At 45.3% G+C, this 16,033-nt stretch overlaps 1 pseudogene; it reads left to right on the top strand.

Moving 5' to 3' along the window:
* Window positions 1–8,149: 8,149 nt before the first annotated feature.
* On the top strand, window positions 8,150–8,267 carry LOC126419884 (5S ribosomal RNA; annotated as a pseudogene).
* Window positions 8,268–16,033: the final 7,766 nt, after the last annotated feature.

Raw genomic sequence — 16,033 nt, 5'->3', positions numbered from 1 at the left:
GAGGGCGTGGTCTGCAGGTAGGCAGTGCTAAGTGGGAGTGTGGGTCGGCCAGGGAGCGTGCCAAGATAGTCCAGGCATTTTGATAAACACTGTGTCTGGGTGGCGCAATGGTTAACGCACCTGCCCAGTAAGCACGAGACTCTTGGTTCAAGTGGTTCAAATGGCTGTGAGCACTATGCGACTTAACTTCTGAGGTCATCAGTCGCCTAGAACTTAGAACTACTTAAACCTAACTAACCTGAGGACATCACACACATCCATGCCCTTGGCAGGATTCGAACCTGCGACCGTAGCGGTCACGCGGTTCCAGACTGAAGCGCCTAGAACCGCACGGCCACACCGGGCGGCCAGGAGATTCTAAGTTCGGGTCCTGGTCCGGCACACATTTTCACTCGTCGCCGCTGATTTCACAGGAAGACTCGATGCAGCTGATATGCTTTCTTCCCCCTCCACCTTCAATTTACGTAATATGTACCACATCTGCAGATTCTATGTTCTTTCGGACATGCCGAAAGAAGAGTCACATTAATGTGACCACACGTCAAAAGCCTGAGTAACCATCTTTTGCAGCACTGGACGCTGCTAGATGTGCGCGAAGAGAGTAATTGAGTTTCTGGAAGATACCGACAGAGGGATGTGGCTAGCTGCGCTAACTCCCTCGGTTGAGGATTTATGGCGCGAACAGCCGGCTCGAGGTGGTCGCACAGACACTCGATTGGGTTTAAATCCGGAGATTACGGTGGGCAGGGGATTATAATATACTCATTCGGGTTCTCTTCGAACCATGCACGTATACTGGAAGCTGTATGACAGTTGCATTGTCCTGCTGCTAGATGCCATCGTGCCGAGCAGAAACAAACTGCATGTTGGGGTAGACATGGTCCGCAAGGATATATGCATACTTATATTGATCCACTGTGCCTTCCAGAATGACGAGATCACCCACAGAATGCCACGAAAGCATTAGCCAGACCATAAAGCTCCCTCCTCCGGCCTGGACCCTTTCGACGAGCCGCGCGGTTCTAGGCGTCTTGTCACGGTCCGTGCGGCTCCCCCCGTCGGCGGTTCGAGACCTCCGTTTGGCATGGGTGTGTGTATTGTCCACAGCGTAAGTAAGTTTACCGATGACCTCAGCAGTTTGGTCCCATAAGATCTTACCACAAATTTCCAAAAATTTCCTTCCGATGATTGTTGCAAGGGTGGTTATTTTCAGACGTCTCACGCCGTACACGCCAATGGCAATCAGCCATCTGAAAAGGTCACACAGTGGACATCCACTTGTGCTACTGGCGTATAAATCTCAGTCTTCGTCGCCGATGAATAGCGGTCAGGTTGGGTGCAAGAACCAAGCTCCTGCTCCAGAGGCCCATACGCAGCAATATTAACTGTTGTTGAGGAGACACTCTTCGTATCTCCTTGTTTCTCTGGGCGGTCAGCTGCACGTCTTTTCGCCCGTACATATCTCCGCAGCCATCCGTCACCCCTGCGATCTACAGCCCGTGGTGCGCCAAAGGTGCCTCGGGGTCAGTTCTGGACAGCGTCACTTTGCCGTGCACTGTATACTTTAACCATGGCGGCATGCGAACAGTTAAGAAAATTAGAAAATTCGGAAGTAGTTCCACCCTTGGCCCGGAAGCCAACAATCATGCCCTTTTGGAAGTCGGATAAATTGCTCAGTTTCCACATTACGACAACGACTGCACTGTTTTGCGGGTCCTCCCGACATGCTCTATATAGCTTCCACTGTTAATGCTGCCATCTACCTCCTGTGAGTGGTTTTTGAACATTGACGTCGGACATAGGCGGAGGTCCCATTAATATGACTCTACCGTGTAATTTCGCGTGTCAGTTCCATTTAATTTCGTTTCGAGGTATTGAACCTAGGTGTTTATGTGGTGATACATTCTGCAAAAGTTCACCACTGATGGTCAGCTATGTATGATACATAGGCAGACTGTACTCGTCGCCGTCATAAAGGCTCAGCATCTTGTGTGATGTTATACTGTGCTGTTGTGTTCCCAACACGATCATCTGTAGTTCACATTGCTGGGTTATTTTGACAGCAGCCGTTACATTTCTGACGTGTTTAGGCTGGTGGTCGTGCCCTATCCCCAAGGTCTCCTTGACGTTATCTTTCAACAAAATAACGGAAGACCGCATGTTGCCCATGGTGAGTCTCACCCATTGCAAAACAATGTCATGGGTTGCCGGCAGACTGGCATGCCACCTATCACAAATCACTACTATTGAAACAGCGCGGAATGACATAGACTTACCTGTCACCCAAGGTCATTTCGACCCGACGCCACCGATGAGCGCAACAGCTTGGTCCCTTAGGAATTCACACACATTTGAACATTTGACTCGACGCCCATTCGTGTTAGAGCCATTTTGCTGCGCGAGGTGTCACCTCGACATAATATATTTCACACTCTTAAAGAAAACTACAATATATCATCTACGTATTTATCCTTCTATTTTTCATACTTTACTGTTTATGCACAATGAGTAAAATTTCGTTATTTGATAACGTTCCTGATGCCGTAAATCTTAAATGCCAGGTGTTTCAATGAAGGTGTGAGTCGATAATGACGAATTTAATATACACAGAAAATGAAAACAGGTTTTGAAAAGGACCATTATTCCTCAATCTCGTGTGACTGGAGACAGTCTGTGCCTGAAAGAAAAAAGAGTAATCATTGATATGAAGGGTGTCGCGTGAATGGTTATCAGGTTAGAGTCTCGTTCGTTATCCGAATTAATCACACAAATCGCCAAGAACGACTATACACGACAATCCACCGACTCCAGAAAGAGCTATCAGTCGGTCAATACGTCTGGTGTCTGGGCATGGTGAAGATCACCGTGCTGCATCAGATTAAGCCGCAAGTTCCCCTTCTGCTGATGTTCCTCCGCCACTTTCTTTAACCTTCAGTTTTGCAGCCATACTTCTTCCGGAAGGCAAAAGCTTTGGTTTCACACAGGCTGCCCGCCGAATCATCAGAGATCACTTAGCTAAGTATTCCAGGACGGATATAGCCACTAATGACGCGCGATCTGAGGCGGCTTGACACGATTCGCGCGGCTCCCCTCGTCTGAGGTTCGAGTCCTCCCTCGGGCATGGGTGTGTGTGTTGTCCTTAATGTAAGTTAGTTTAAGCTAGATTAAGTAGTGTGTAAGCCTAGGGACCGATGACCTCAGCAGTTTGGTCCCATAGGAACTTACCACAAATAAAAAAAAAATACGCACATCAAAAAAAGTTTTGCATCACCTCGGTTCCGAGAGTTCCGGAACATGTACAACAAAATGGAATAGATATCAACATAAACATCATTCCCGCCCTTTTTATTGCTCATGAAAACCACACATTGCATGCATACAGCGAGACCTTCAGAGGTGCTGGTCCAGATTGCTGTACACACCGGTACCGTTAATACCAAGTAGCACATACCCTTGCACTGATGGGTGCCTGTATTCGTCGTCGCATACTGTCCACAAGTTCATCAAGCCACTGTTGCTCCAGACTGTTCCACTCCTCAACGGCGATTCGGCGTAGACCCCTCAGAGTAGTTGGTGGGTCACGTCGTCCATAAACAGCCCTTTTCAATCTATCTCAGGCATGTGGGATAGGGTTCATGCCTGGAGAACGTTCTGGTCTCTCTAGTAGAGCGATGTCGTTATCCTGAAGGAAATAATTCACAAGATTTACACGATGGGGGTGCGAATTATCGTCCATGAAGACGGCCTCGGCAATATGCTGCCGATATGGTTGCACTATAGGTCGGAGGCTGGCATTCACTATCGTACAGCCGTTACGGCGCCTACCATGACCACTAGCGGCGTACGTCGGCCCCACATAATGCCACCCCAAAACACAGGGAACCTGCACCTTGCTGCATTCGCTGGACAGTGTGTCTAAGATGTTCAGCCTGACCTGGTTGCCTCCAAACACGTCTCCGACGACTGTCTGATTGAAAGCATATGCGACACTCATTGGCGATGAGAACGTGATGCTAATCCTGAGCGGTCCATTCGGCATGTTGTTGGGCCCATCTGTACCGCGCTGCATGGTGTCGATGTTGCAAAGATGGACCTTGTCATGGACGTCGGGAGTGAAGTGGCGCATCATGCAGCCTATTGCTCACAGTTTGAGTCGCAACCCGACGTCCTGTGGCCGCACGAAAAGCACTATTTAACATGGTGGCGTTGCTGTTAGGGTTCCTCCGAGCCACAATCCGTAGGTAGCGGTCATTCACTGCAGTAGTAGCCCTTGGCGGCCTGAGCGAGGCATGTCATCGACAGTCCCTCTCTCTGTGTCTCCTTCATGTCCGAACAACATGGCTTTGGTTCACTCCGAGACGCCTGGACACTTCCTTTGATGAGAGCCCTTCCTGGTACAAAGTAACAATGCGGACGCTATTGAACCGTGGAATTCACCATCTAGGCATGGCTGAACTACAGATAACACGAGCTGTGTACGGCGCTGCTCATGCATGGTTGTTTACATCTTTGGGGCTGGTTTAGCGATATCTCCGAACAGACAAAGGGACTGTGTCTGTGATACTATATCCACAGTCAACGTCTATCTTCAGGAGTTCTGGGAAGCGGGGTGACGCAAATTTTTTTTTGATGTGTGTAATGTTGTCACTAAAGTTACTTCTATCGTCAAATGAAAAAGTGTAAGGCTGAAGGATCCGTATTTTTCGTGCTCCGCAGTTGTTTAGTTCTGTCATACCTTCGATCTCAGAGATCTGAACGAAGTCACCGTATTCGCAGAGAAGGCGTGCGTCGGCAACGAAAGCAACAATCCTTCCGCATCCTTCGCACTACATACCGTCATAGCTGACATAGGGCTTTTACCTTTCACGTCAACGACTGTAAAGTTTAAAACAAAATCACCAAAAAATTCTGCAAATACATCACGCACATTCTGTCATAATTACAGCTACATCGTTAGCTTGTGTGACTTGTGGGACGCGAAGTTGCTGTTCTGGCGACCTTTCTGTCAAAAAAATCACATTAAATTGACCTGTGAAACTGCCTGTCAAGCTAGGGGTGTGAAAGCTCTTAGGAACATAGTTATTAAGTGCTGCAGCCCTGTTTTAGATAGTATCTTCTACCGCGAGGTAAAAATTGAGAACATAAATCTGCAATTTCACATACATTTCACAAAGGAATGAACAGTGATAGATTTACCACCAGCTGTAATGACTGTCTCCGCTATTTCCACATGCAAACCACAAAGGTCTGAAATAAGAATGTTAGACGTAGCCATACGATGGACTGCTTTGTGTCCCAAGCCTTGACTGGAACATAACCCTGCAACTCTACATGCGATATCGGAATTCCGTTCGCTGGCATGTTAGATCTACTTACACAGGACAAACAATACGCACTGTAAAAGATGTTTGCACTGAACACAAGCTATAAACTCACCTTCTACAGCCTAATGAATCTTCGGTTGCTGGTGTCCAAAATTAAAGCAACAAACGGAAAATTTGCTAGGTTGCGTTTATTTTGTCACAAAGCAGTATAAACAGCTGATAGTAAAGTAAAAGCTATGTAAAGAATGCATAACGTAATCGACTGCAACATGCATAACGGTAGACAAAAGTGTTCTTATGCGCCGGCCGGAGTGGCCGAGCGGTTCTAGGCGCTACAGTCTGGAAACGCGCGACCGCTATGGTCGCAGGTTCGAATCCTGCCTCGGGCATGGATGAGTGTGATGTCCTTAGGTTACTTAGGTTTAAGTAGTTCTAAGTTCTAGGGGACTGATGACCTCAGAAGTTAAGTCCCATAGTGCTCAGAGCCATTTGAACCATTTTGGCGTCTTGTATGTGCCATACTGCACCGCCTGTGACTGTGTACCGAGCGATTGTGGATTTGGGACTACCCTGCAAACACTATCCCGCTTGACAAGTGCCCTGACGTCATTGCTGGCGTGGTTGTCCGTTGATCGGAATGCCACCTTCAGTCAGAACACGATGGAACGGCTATGAGATTGACAGTTTGTATGATTATATCGTGAATTAGACACAGGACGGGAATATAGCAGTTTTTGGACACCAGTGCATTTCCACTGACTACTCCATGGATTACGGTAAATTTAAGACAGTGGCTACAGATTCACCCTACTGGGATTCAGTGGCCGAATAATCTGTGGAAATGCATTTAGTAGACAACCTGCTCAACCGAGAAAGCGTTTGCAGCCGACAAATCATTTTACGTCCGCGTTCTCAAAGGAAATATTCTGAATCTTCGTGTCAGCCATAATTATCAACAATATTCGGAAGCGCTGTGGATTCTTTGATTCTGCGCTTGCTTTGTTTTAGTCTTAGACGAATGAGATTTAAGGGGGGGTAGGACGTGAAACGGGCCGACATGGAGCAGGAGAGGCATCACAGGACATTTTAATTTCCAGTGTGTATACTTTTACAAATAAATTCATAAAACTTTATCAGCATCACCAGGAGGGATTCAGGATTCACACTCATTGCAGTGGAAGTTCGAAAACATAACATAATAATTTTTTTTTCGTGTGAAATTTCCATCATTTTTTTCACTTACTAATGGATGCATTTGTTGCTATGGGTACCCTTTTCCTCATAAGTTAGAGAGATTCTTCGATGAATTTTGCACATCATACATACCATACTCACATCTGTATGGAACTCTAGAATTTATTTAATTTATGAAAAAACGAATGAACTGTTATATTTTAAACTTCAAATTTTATAGTTAATTACCTCAATTTTTACCACAGTTTTTAATAGATTTGGAAAATTCTTGAGTTTCATACACCTTTAAGTATGGTTTGTATGCTGTGCACAATTCATCGAAGAATCTCTCTTACTTATGAAGAAAAGTGTACCTATAGCAACAAGTGAAAAAAATGATGAAATTTCAAGTGTAAAAAAATTATTTCGTTGTTTTCGAACTTCCACTGCTATGAGTGTGAATTCTGAACCCTTCCTGGTGATGCTGACAAAGTTTTATGAATTTTTTTGTTAATTGTGGTGCCTCTCCTGCTCCAAGCCGGCCCGTTTGACGTCCTACCCCCCTTAATCTATGACTGACGCTCTTGTTACCGATAGTGTTATCTCTGGTGCATGCGCGCTTACTCCACAGTGATTTAAAAACTTGCAAGCGATTTGCCTTGAGAATGGCTGAAAGGTTTTCAGTCGAAATATCGGAACATGAATTTAAAAAAAAAAATCACGGATGCACGCATGAAACGTGTTCACCCCATTGTTTGAATATCTGCAGTTTGACGAGATGAGTGAGCGACTCACAAACAGCCACTGAAAGTACACTGCTCCACGGAAGTACAGGAGCCTAGAGCGCGCGGTTAAGCTGCGGTCTGTGTTGTACGCCCAGAGTACGTGGCTACGCCGTTAGGCGGCCGCTGAAACAAAAGAAGCGGGCAGGGAATCCCAAGGACGGCGGAGGCGAAGCGGCGGCAGCGGCAGAGGCCGGGCCGGGCCGCGGGCCCGCAGCGCACGCGCCGCCAGCCGCCGCCAGTCGATAGGCAGGCGCCGCCGGAGGAAGGAAGGAAGCGGGGCCCGCCGGTGCTTCTGGCCGACTCTCGAATAAAGCTCCCAGACTCTCTGCCCTAAACAAGCGGGACACAGTCACTACACAGTGTATGGGACCCCTGCTCATAAAGCTATCGCCCTTATTACCGACGTAGCTGGTGCACAGACTGTATGGCACTGGGTTCGTACGCAGGTTCTCATCCGCTCATCCAGACCTAGGTTTGCGGCAGTCTGTCACAGAGAACAGCTTACACTCTTGAAACTTACCCTTTGTATGTATAGACTGACAGTGCTGGAAAAACTCTTATGTTCTTTGATTTTAAAACAGCTGTGCAAAACTGAACGTACCCAGACACTTCTCTCTTTACTTATTCTGATCATCACTAAACTGGGGCATGGATGTGTGTGATGTCCTTAGGTTAGTTAGGTTTAAGTAGTTCTAAGTTCTAGGGGACTTATGACCACAGCAGTTGAGCCCCATAGTGCTCAGAGCCATTTGAACCATCACTAAACTGACACACAATATTTTTAGCGAAAAGCAATATGACTTTCAATTAGCCCAACAAAAGAATGGCCCTGAGTAACAATAACCTATACCCTTCATGAATCACTTAGCCAACGGCCTTGCCGCAGTGGTAACACCGGTTCCCGTCAGATCAGCGAAGTTAAGCGCTGTCGGGCTGGGCTAGCACTTGGACGGGTGACCATCCGGTCTGCCGAGCGCTGTTGGCACTCAGCCCTTGTGAGGCAAACTGAGGAGCTACTTGATTGAGAAGTAACGTCTCCTGTCTCGTAAACTGACATACGGCCGGGAGAGCGGTGTGCTGCCTCTCCATATCCGTATCCAGTGACGCTTGTGAGCTGAGGATGACACGGCGGCCGGTCAGTACCCCTTGGGCCTTCATGGCCAGTTCGGACGGAGTTTAGTTTGTTTCACGAATCACTTACCTCACAAAAATCTTCGTGACTCGAACTACTGCAATACAGCGAGCGCAAATACTGTCAGCGAAATAAAAGATTGATGGCACTAACTACTGATAGGCATAGTTAGCAAATGAAAGATTCTGATAAAGAACAAACAATGTATTTACCTTAATAGTGTTCAAAAGTCATAATATATATAGCAGTTCATGGCATCCAATGTTACAAATTTACTGTCTCTGATGGACACACGTCCAAATCATCCGCTCTCAAAACTCCGCCATCTCTCTGCCCACATCCACCACTGCTGGCGGCTCACCTCCAACTACCCAACGCTAAGCGCTGTTCACATCCAACTGTCCAACACTACACTAGCGAATATTCCAACAGTGAGTCCAACCAGCCACAGACTGCACACAGCGCAGTCAGCGATTTCCATACAGAGCGCTACGTGGCGTCACCAACATAAAAACCTAAACAGCCTATTTACGTTCTTTGCCGGCCGAGTATAATCCACTAATGACGGGGCGACAACGGAAGATAGAAGAGCAGATCTCGTCCCCTTTTTTATAGATCATCGTCCAGGACTGACTTAGACAGCGAACGTCATTTACCAAAGTCTTAGAAGTAAATAGACTGTTGTGTATTGCAGACATCACCATTCGACAAGTCACCAAGATAAGTAAACCTTTTTAATTCTTTTGTGTGACTTTGTTACTAATTTGTTGGAGTGCTGTAGAACCTTTGCCGCTGTGGATACGCCGGCTCCCGTCAGATCACCAAGTTAAGCGCTGTCGGGCGTGGCCGGCAGTTGGATGGGTGCCCATCCGGGCAGCCATGAGCTGTTGCCATTTATCGGGGTGCACTCAGCCTCGTGATGCCAATTGAGGAGCTACTCGACCGAATGGAAGCGGCTCCGGTCACAGAAAACCATCATAACGATCGGGAGAGCGGTGTGCTTACCACACGACCCTCCTATCCACATCCTCAACTGAGGATGACACGGCGGTCGGATGATCTCGATGGGCACTTGTGGCCTGGAGAGGGCGTGGTTGTAGAACCTTCGTCCTCCTATCCTGTTACCTACCCTGGGGAATAGATGTGTAATAGTGGCAAGGATAGATTGTCTTAGCTGTTTATTGCATCAGACACTGTTTCACGAACTCAAAGTCGGCGTACCGTAACAACAGCAGCAACTCGATCTCCATAAGAGTAGCGACGAGGCATTTACGAAAACTGGCGACGAGGACTTACAAAAAGTGCAACAGACTCTTTTCTAAAAGCAGACTGGTTTTATTTAGGATTTCACTATACGATATTATTCCCCACTGTTTTGGCTACATAATATTAATTTTTGACGGTAAATTCACCATAAAAGTGTCAGACCTATTATCTTTATATATTTCCTTGTAATAATTTTATATGGGTAACTGTATTCGTCTTTTATTGCATCACAATTGGTTTCTATAATAGTTATCAATATTTAAAATCTGCTGCATGTATTTTACCTAATGTGTTTTATCAGATTATGTTTCTTACGTAAATGATGACTACGTCTAAGCCCATAGTAGCGACATCTATGTAGGATGTAGGCCAACATATTTCTGATAGCTACTGTACTTCAGTAGCCAGTTGCAAAAAATGTCTGTGAAATCTTATGGGACTTAACTGCTAAGGTCATCAGTCCCTAAGCTTACACACTACTTAACCTAAATTATCCTAAGGACAAATACACACTCATGCCCGAGGGAGGACTCGAACCTCCGGCGGGACCAGCCGCACAGCCGATAACTGCAGCGCCTCAAACCTCTCGACTAATCCCGCGCGGCCCAGTTGCAAAAATGACTGTGTGGACGATGTGGCCTATTCTACACCTTATTTTAGATCTATGTGACGATGCTGTGCTGAATATATTTATATGTCTTGACGATGCCATTACGGCCTTATCACTTTAGGACATGGTGTAGAAAAGATACGTTTTACCGTATTTTATCTGTACATTTCCCTGGTTGTATGATAATATATTGTGATACGTAATGCTGTATTGTGTTGAAAGACACACTGCTCACTAGGTGTATATATTTTTATATTATAGATCTGAGGATGGTCATGACTGACTGAAACCTGTCATCGTTAAAAGAATTGATATTGTGATCAAAGACTGGAATGAAAAACATTTGACAGTATTGGATCACTGTTCATATACGCGACTATGTCGCAGCTGGTGGAGGGAGTATTCTGTTGTCAGTCGAGAATCATTAACAACAGAACGGGTTCGTTACGAGAGGAGTAGTCACTGGATGTCACCTCAGTAACAAATCTATCAGGGAGATTTCAACACTTCTAAAGCTGCCAGTTCGATTGCTCGTAACACGACCGTGAAGTGGAAACGCAATGGAACAACCAGAGGTAAACCACGAACAGGTTGATCTCGTGTACTGACGGACAGGGACCTTCGCGCATTGCGAAGGATCGTCGTTACAAATGGCATGAAACGAGCGGAAGCAATCACTCGTGAGTTCCAAACTGATGGCAGTAGTCCTACTAGCACAGCGACTGTGGTTAGGAAACTAGAAAGAATGTGGTACAGTCGTCTAGTACCTCGGAACCACACATTTCTATAGTCAGTACACAAAGAAATTTGTTTTCAATGTACCATGCTGACTGTTCTGCGTCACTCAGTGTTTATTATGTGTGTTGAGGTTGTGTTAGGAGCGCCAGCACTGAACAATAGGTGACTGCAAATGAGTGATTTGGAGTGATGAATCACGCTACACCCTGTCGCAATCCGATGTAAGGTTTTGGGATTGGCAAATGCAAGGAAGCTTACCTGGCATCTTGTATAGTGCTAATAGTGAAATATGGAGGTGGTGATGTTACGATATGGAGGTGTTTTTCGTAGTTAGGGTTTTGTCCCTGTATTGAGCTTAAAGAAAGGCTAAATGTGGAAGGATATGAGCAGGTTTTACACCATTGTGTACTACGAACAGCAAAGGACCACATAGCACACCATTATTGTTTGTATCAGCATCGCAGTGCATTGTGTCATAAAACAGCATCTGTGAGGCAATGGTTTGTGGACAATAACATTCCTGAAATGATATGATCTCCCAGAGCTCCGACATGAACCCAATAGAACGCCGTTGGTATGAGTTGGAAAGTCGACTTCACTCTGGATCCCAGCGCCCAAATCACTAACTTTCCTCGTTTTGGTTCTTGACGAATAATGGGCTGCCACTGCTCGACAGACATTCACACACCTCACTGATAGTCCACAGTAGAGTGCAAGCCGTAGTAAAAGTGATGGGTGAAGACACTCCATTTTAGTGCCCACGAATATGTGTCCGGATGCTTCTGACCACACAACGCATGCCATCTTCTGATGGAGGACCCAAGCGTAATACTAGCTACAGGTAAATAAATCGCTTACTCACCTAAGCTATCACTTGTTGCAGAGTTTCCTCATGTAGTAATACACGTTGTTTGAAGAGAAAAGTACGAATTTCATAGGATGAGAGAAACGATTACTTGAACCAAAAGTGTTCAAATATGAATTGGCTCTAAACTGAGTTGTAAACCAAATGAGCACCTGTAAGTGCCTAGAACCACTACGAAATGGTTTTATTTGATTGTTTACTGTCGAGATCACAAACTTAAATTGTGAAAAGTGCATTTCGAAAAATTCACAATGTATTTCCCAGTGTTCACAATAAATTTTCAAATAACGCACCATTTACTTCAAAGCACTTTTGAACTTCGAGAACATTGCGTTACATGTCATACTGCAGCGATATGTTCTTATGCGAGGGCAGCTGTTCCCTGATGAAACCTAGCAGGTTGTCTTGCTTACAGTTTTCTTTTGCACATCTCCCTTCAACCCCACAAACAGCAACATTATCAAGCCTACAGATTTCGGCGCCCATATTATAGTACGACCACGACCAATACAACGATAGGAAAAAGTGCGGTTGAGATGCTACCTCACATGGATTGTAAAACCTGGAGGGACCATCATGCTAGAAGTGAATGAGAGTCAGTGTAGCCAATATACTTAGAACAGATCGAAAGCACTTTAGTTATGTGACTTATTATTTGTTCGTACAAAATAACAGAACGTATGAACAAATCGCAGTTCATAAATCATATTCCAGTACACAAAGAAATTTGTTTTCACTGTACCATGTTGACTGTTCTGCGTCACTCAATGTTTTATATGTGTGTTATTGGCTCCGTCTGGTCTTGATGGCGTTTAACCAACGAGTTGTAATAAAGATAGCATCTCACGCTTCTTACTTAATTACTCACATAATCTAAGTAACACACCACTGTCTCCAATCTGACATCGATGAAAGATCACGCAAAATCACATTACATATCCGCTCGCATCCATTTTCACTGAACGCAAGAAGGGGGTATTATTACGTTATTGCAGCGGCTGTGTTGTTAAGAAGAGCACTGCGCCGTTCTTCTTAACGCAGGCTCTGCAGTATCGTATTTATCTGCCGACACCAAGCAGCGACTTTCTATTTCAATGTCCTCCCCTGTACGGCAACTACATAATGTGCGTGCGAGTGGAGATTGTTACGCAGGAACGACGACACATGGAGATTTGTGTGTGGCCGTGGGTCGTGCGCGAATATCCATAGCTGTTAAAGTGGTCGCTCAGCATAAAGCAGGAAATCGGGGTTCGAGTCCCGGTCCGGCACAAATTTTCACTGTCGTCATTCCCTTACACAGCTAATAGTTGTTCGTATTATAGTTCATGTATAGAAAGGATTTGCGAGACGAAAAACCGACGATACACACACGTCTTACGTAATCAGTGACGGCTAGCTGCAGTCGTCTGGAGTTTCCTTCGTGTATTCCACGTTGAACTACACCACAGTAGTAAAGCTTTGTTAGGGTAAAGGCTTGACTAGTGTTTGTTTCATTTTGAGTGAAAATAATTTTCTAACTTTTACAAGTAGGCAAGAGAGAAATTTTCTGCATTATATAACCATTTTTTCTTTCCATTTTAAATACGCAACCAAGATTATGCCATGGCATTTCGTTGTTTTTCCACAGGGTGATTGGATACCATCACCGATAACAGGCGGAATTGTGTAACTTTGGGTGGATGAGCAGGACCATTGAGTTCTTAGGGTTAAGTTTAAGATCCAGGTATTTAAAAAGGTTGGCATTTGTGCATGACACGGCAATAACTATGTTCTCAGCGTTGGAGCTTGCATACACCTGAACGTCATCAGTACATAAATAGGAGTTATGGGAATGGAGCGCAGATGAAACGTCATTGACATATAGCGAGAAAAGCAGTGGAACGAACAGAATCTAGGGGGGCTCCTCAGAAAACTTGTTTCCATGATGGCCTGTCCAACCCACAGACAACTCGTTGATGTCTGTTTTAAAAGTAGCTTCGGATCTCTGCGAAAGTCAACTGTTTTATTTTCATAAGCAGTATGTGGAAACATCCGGAGCGGGAAGGAGCCCCCTGGTCCCCGGCACAAATCCGCCCGGTGGACTTGCGTCGAGGTCCGGTGAGCCGGCCAGTCTGTGGATGGTTTTAGGCGGTTTTCCATCTGCCTCGGCGAATGCGGGCTGGTTTCCCTTATTCCGCCTCAGCTACACTATGTCGGCGATTGCTGCGCAAACAAGTGCTCCACGTACGCGTACACCACCATTACTCTACCACGCAAATGTAGGGGTTACACTCGTCTGGTGTGAGACGTTCCCTGGGGGGTCCACCTGGGGCCGAACCGCACAATAACCCTGGGTTCGGTGTGGAGCGGCGGAGGGGTGAAGTGCACTGCTGTAGTCGTCGTGGGGTTGTGGACCACTGCCACAGCCACTCCGTCGTTTCTAGGTCCCCGGTTCACATACAACATACATATGTAAACAACCAGTATCAGAAGCCTTGCTGGACTCAACAAGTGTTAAAATGGTTGCTTCATGCCTGTCACTCACACGTTTGACGTCGGTAGTTACTTTGATTTATGTACTTGGCTGTACACTTGAAAAGAAGAAAAAAACGGTGATGTGTGTATTCGGAAGAAAAGCAGTGAGTAGAAATATAATTCTGGCTGCTCTAAATGCTTTCAGAACGAAAAGGGGGCATACTGTGCATATACTAACAGAATGTGATAAATACGATCATCCAAAAAGAATTACACTGCACAATATTTTAAAAATTATGGACTGTTTTTCTCTTAGAATACCTCTTAGTTCCATGAGTAGTTTTATAGGTCTTTGTAAAAGAGAACTCTTGTTACGAAGTTAGACAAACGTCCTGTTTGTACCATTATAAGACGTAATTTGTCGGGGTGAAATTGAGTTTGCCCGCCATCAACAAGCCGTTGAGAGCCTAGCGACAGAGGACAGGGAACTGGGGCTATAGATGCAGCCACAAGATCGGCTACTGAGATTGATGTCGGAGAAGCTGGCGACAGATAAACTCAGTGCTAATGTCGTAATTTACATAGACTTAGGAAGGCACAAGATCCTTTCCGTAGTTGCGACACATAAAGTGGCTCACGGGTACATGACAACACGGGTGGAAACTACAGGAACTTTTGTTGACACTGAAAAATCCGTCATTACTGCGTTTGAGAACAATTCGATCAGCACCCAGAGACGTGACGGATCGAATTCAAAATGACTCTCCAATGAGAATTTGCGGGAGCTTTATTAATGTTACTTCAGGAGGATAGCGCCAAGGGAGAGTGCTTTGAATGCGGGTAAAAAAAAACTTTTATTGGTATGGTAAAATTTCTTTTATCAAAGCACACACAAAAGTTTTTGATGCGGCTGTGTTACTACAACAAGTAATCTGAATTTTTATTTCTTACAGGAACTGCTAATTATGTAGCTAACGATTACAAGATACAGTGAGAGTCCAATATATTTAAAATACAAACAAATAAAGTTCCCTTAACTGGCAGTGTAATGATACTATCCTCTCACTCAGCTATTAAAATAAATAAAATAAGAACTCGTATTTTGTTAGTTGAGTTTTCTGTGCTAAGCACAGCACGTACTGCGAGCGGCCAGTGCTGTCGCCTGCAGATCAATGACAGCACGTATTCTCGAAGATGACCACCCGGAAGGCCAGAACATTGCCACATGTGGGTTCCCGCGAACGGAAAGGACATCTAATGGCCCAGCCAGGCTACTAAAGACTGCCTGCTACTTACTGTCTTAGTAAATCACGGGTCAGAGACACGAGGGCTGTTCGATAAAGAATGATCATAATTTCTTTTGACAACATACCTTTAATCATCCTACCAATTTTGATGGTTCTTCTCGAAGTAGTCTCCAATGAATGCGATATACTTGTCCCAGCGTTTCTGTCAATCTCCAAATACATGCTAGAAATCATTTTTTAATATGCCCTTCAAAATCGCCTCTGCAGCCTTCACCACTGCTTCTGATGGTTAATAATGCTTCCCACGAAGGCATGTTAGGTTGTTGTTGTGGTCTTCAGTCCTGAGACTGGTTTGATGCAGCTCTCCATGCCACTCTATCCTGTGCAAGCTTCTTCATCTCCCAGTACCTACTGCAACCTACATCCTTCTGAATCTGCT

This window comes from Schistocerca serialis, chromosome 1, assembly GCF_023864345.2.
Source record: "Schistocerca serialis cubense isolate TAMUIC-IGC-003099 chromosome 1, iqSchSeri2.2, whole genome shotgun sequence".
In the NCBI taxonomy this organism is placed as follows: Eukaryota; Metazoa; Arthropoda; class Insecta; order Orthoptera; family Acrididae; genus Schistocerca; species Schistocerca serialis.
Note: the sequence above shows the minus strand (reverse complement) of the source record. Positions and strands in the feature narration are given on the sequence as shown.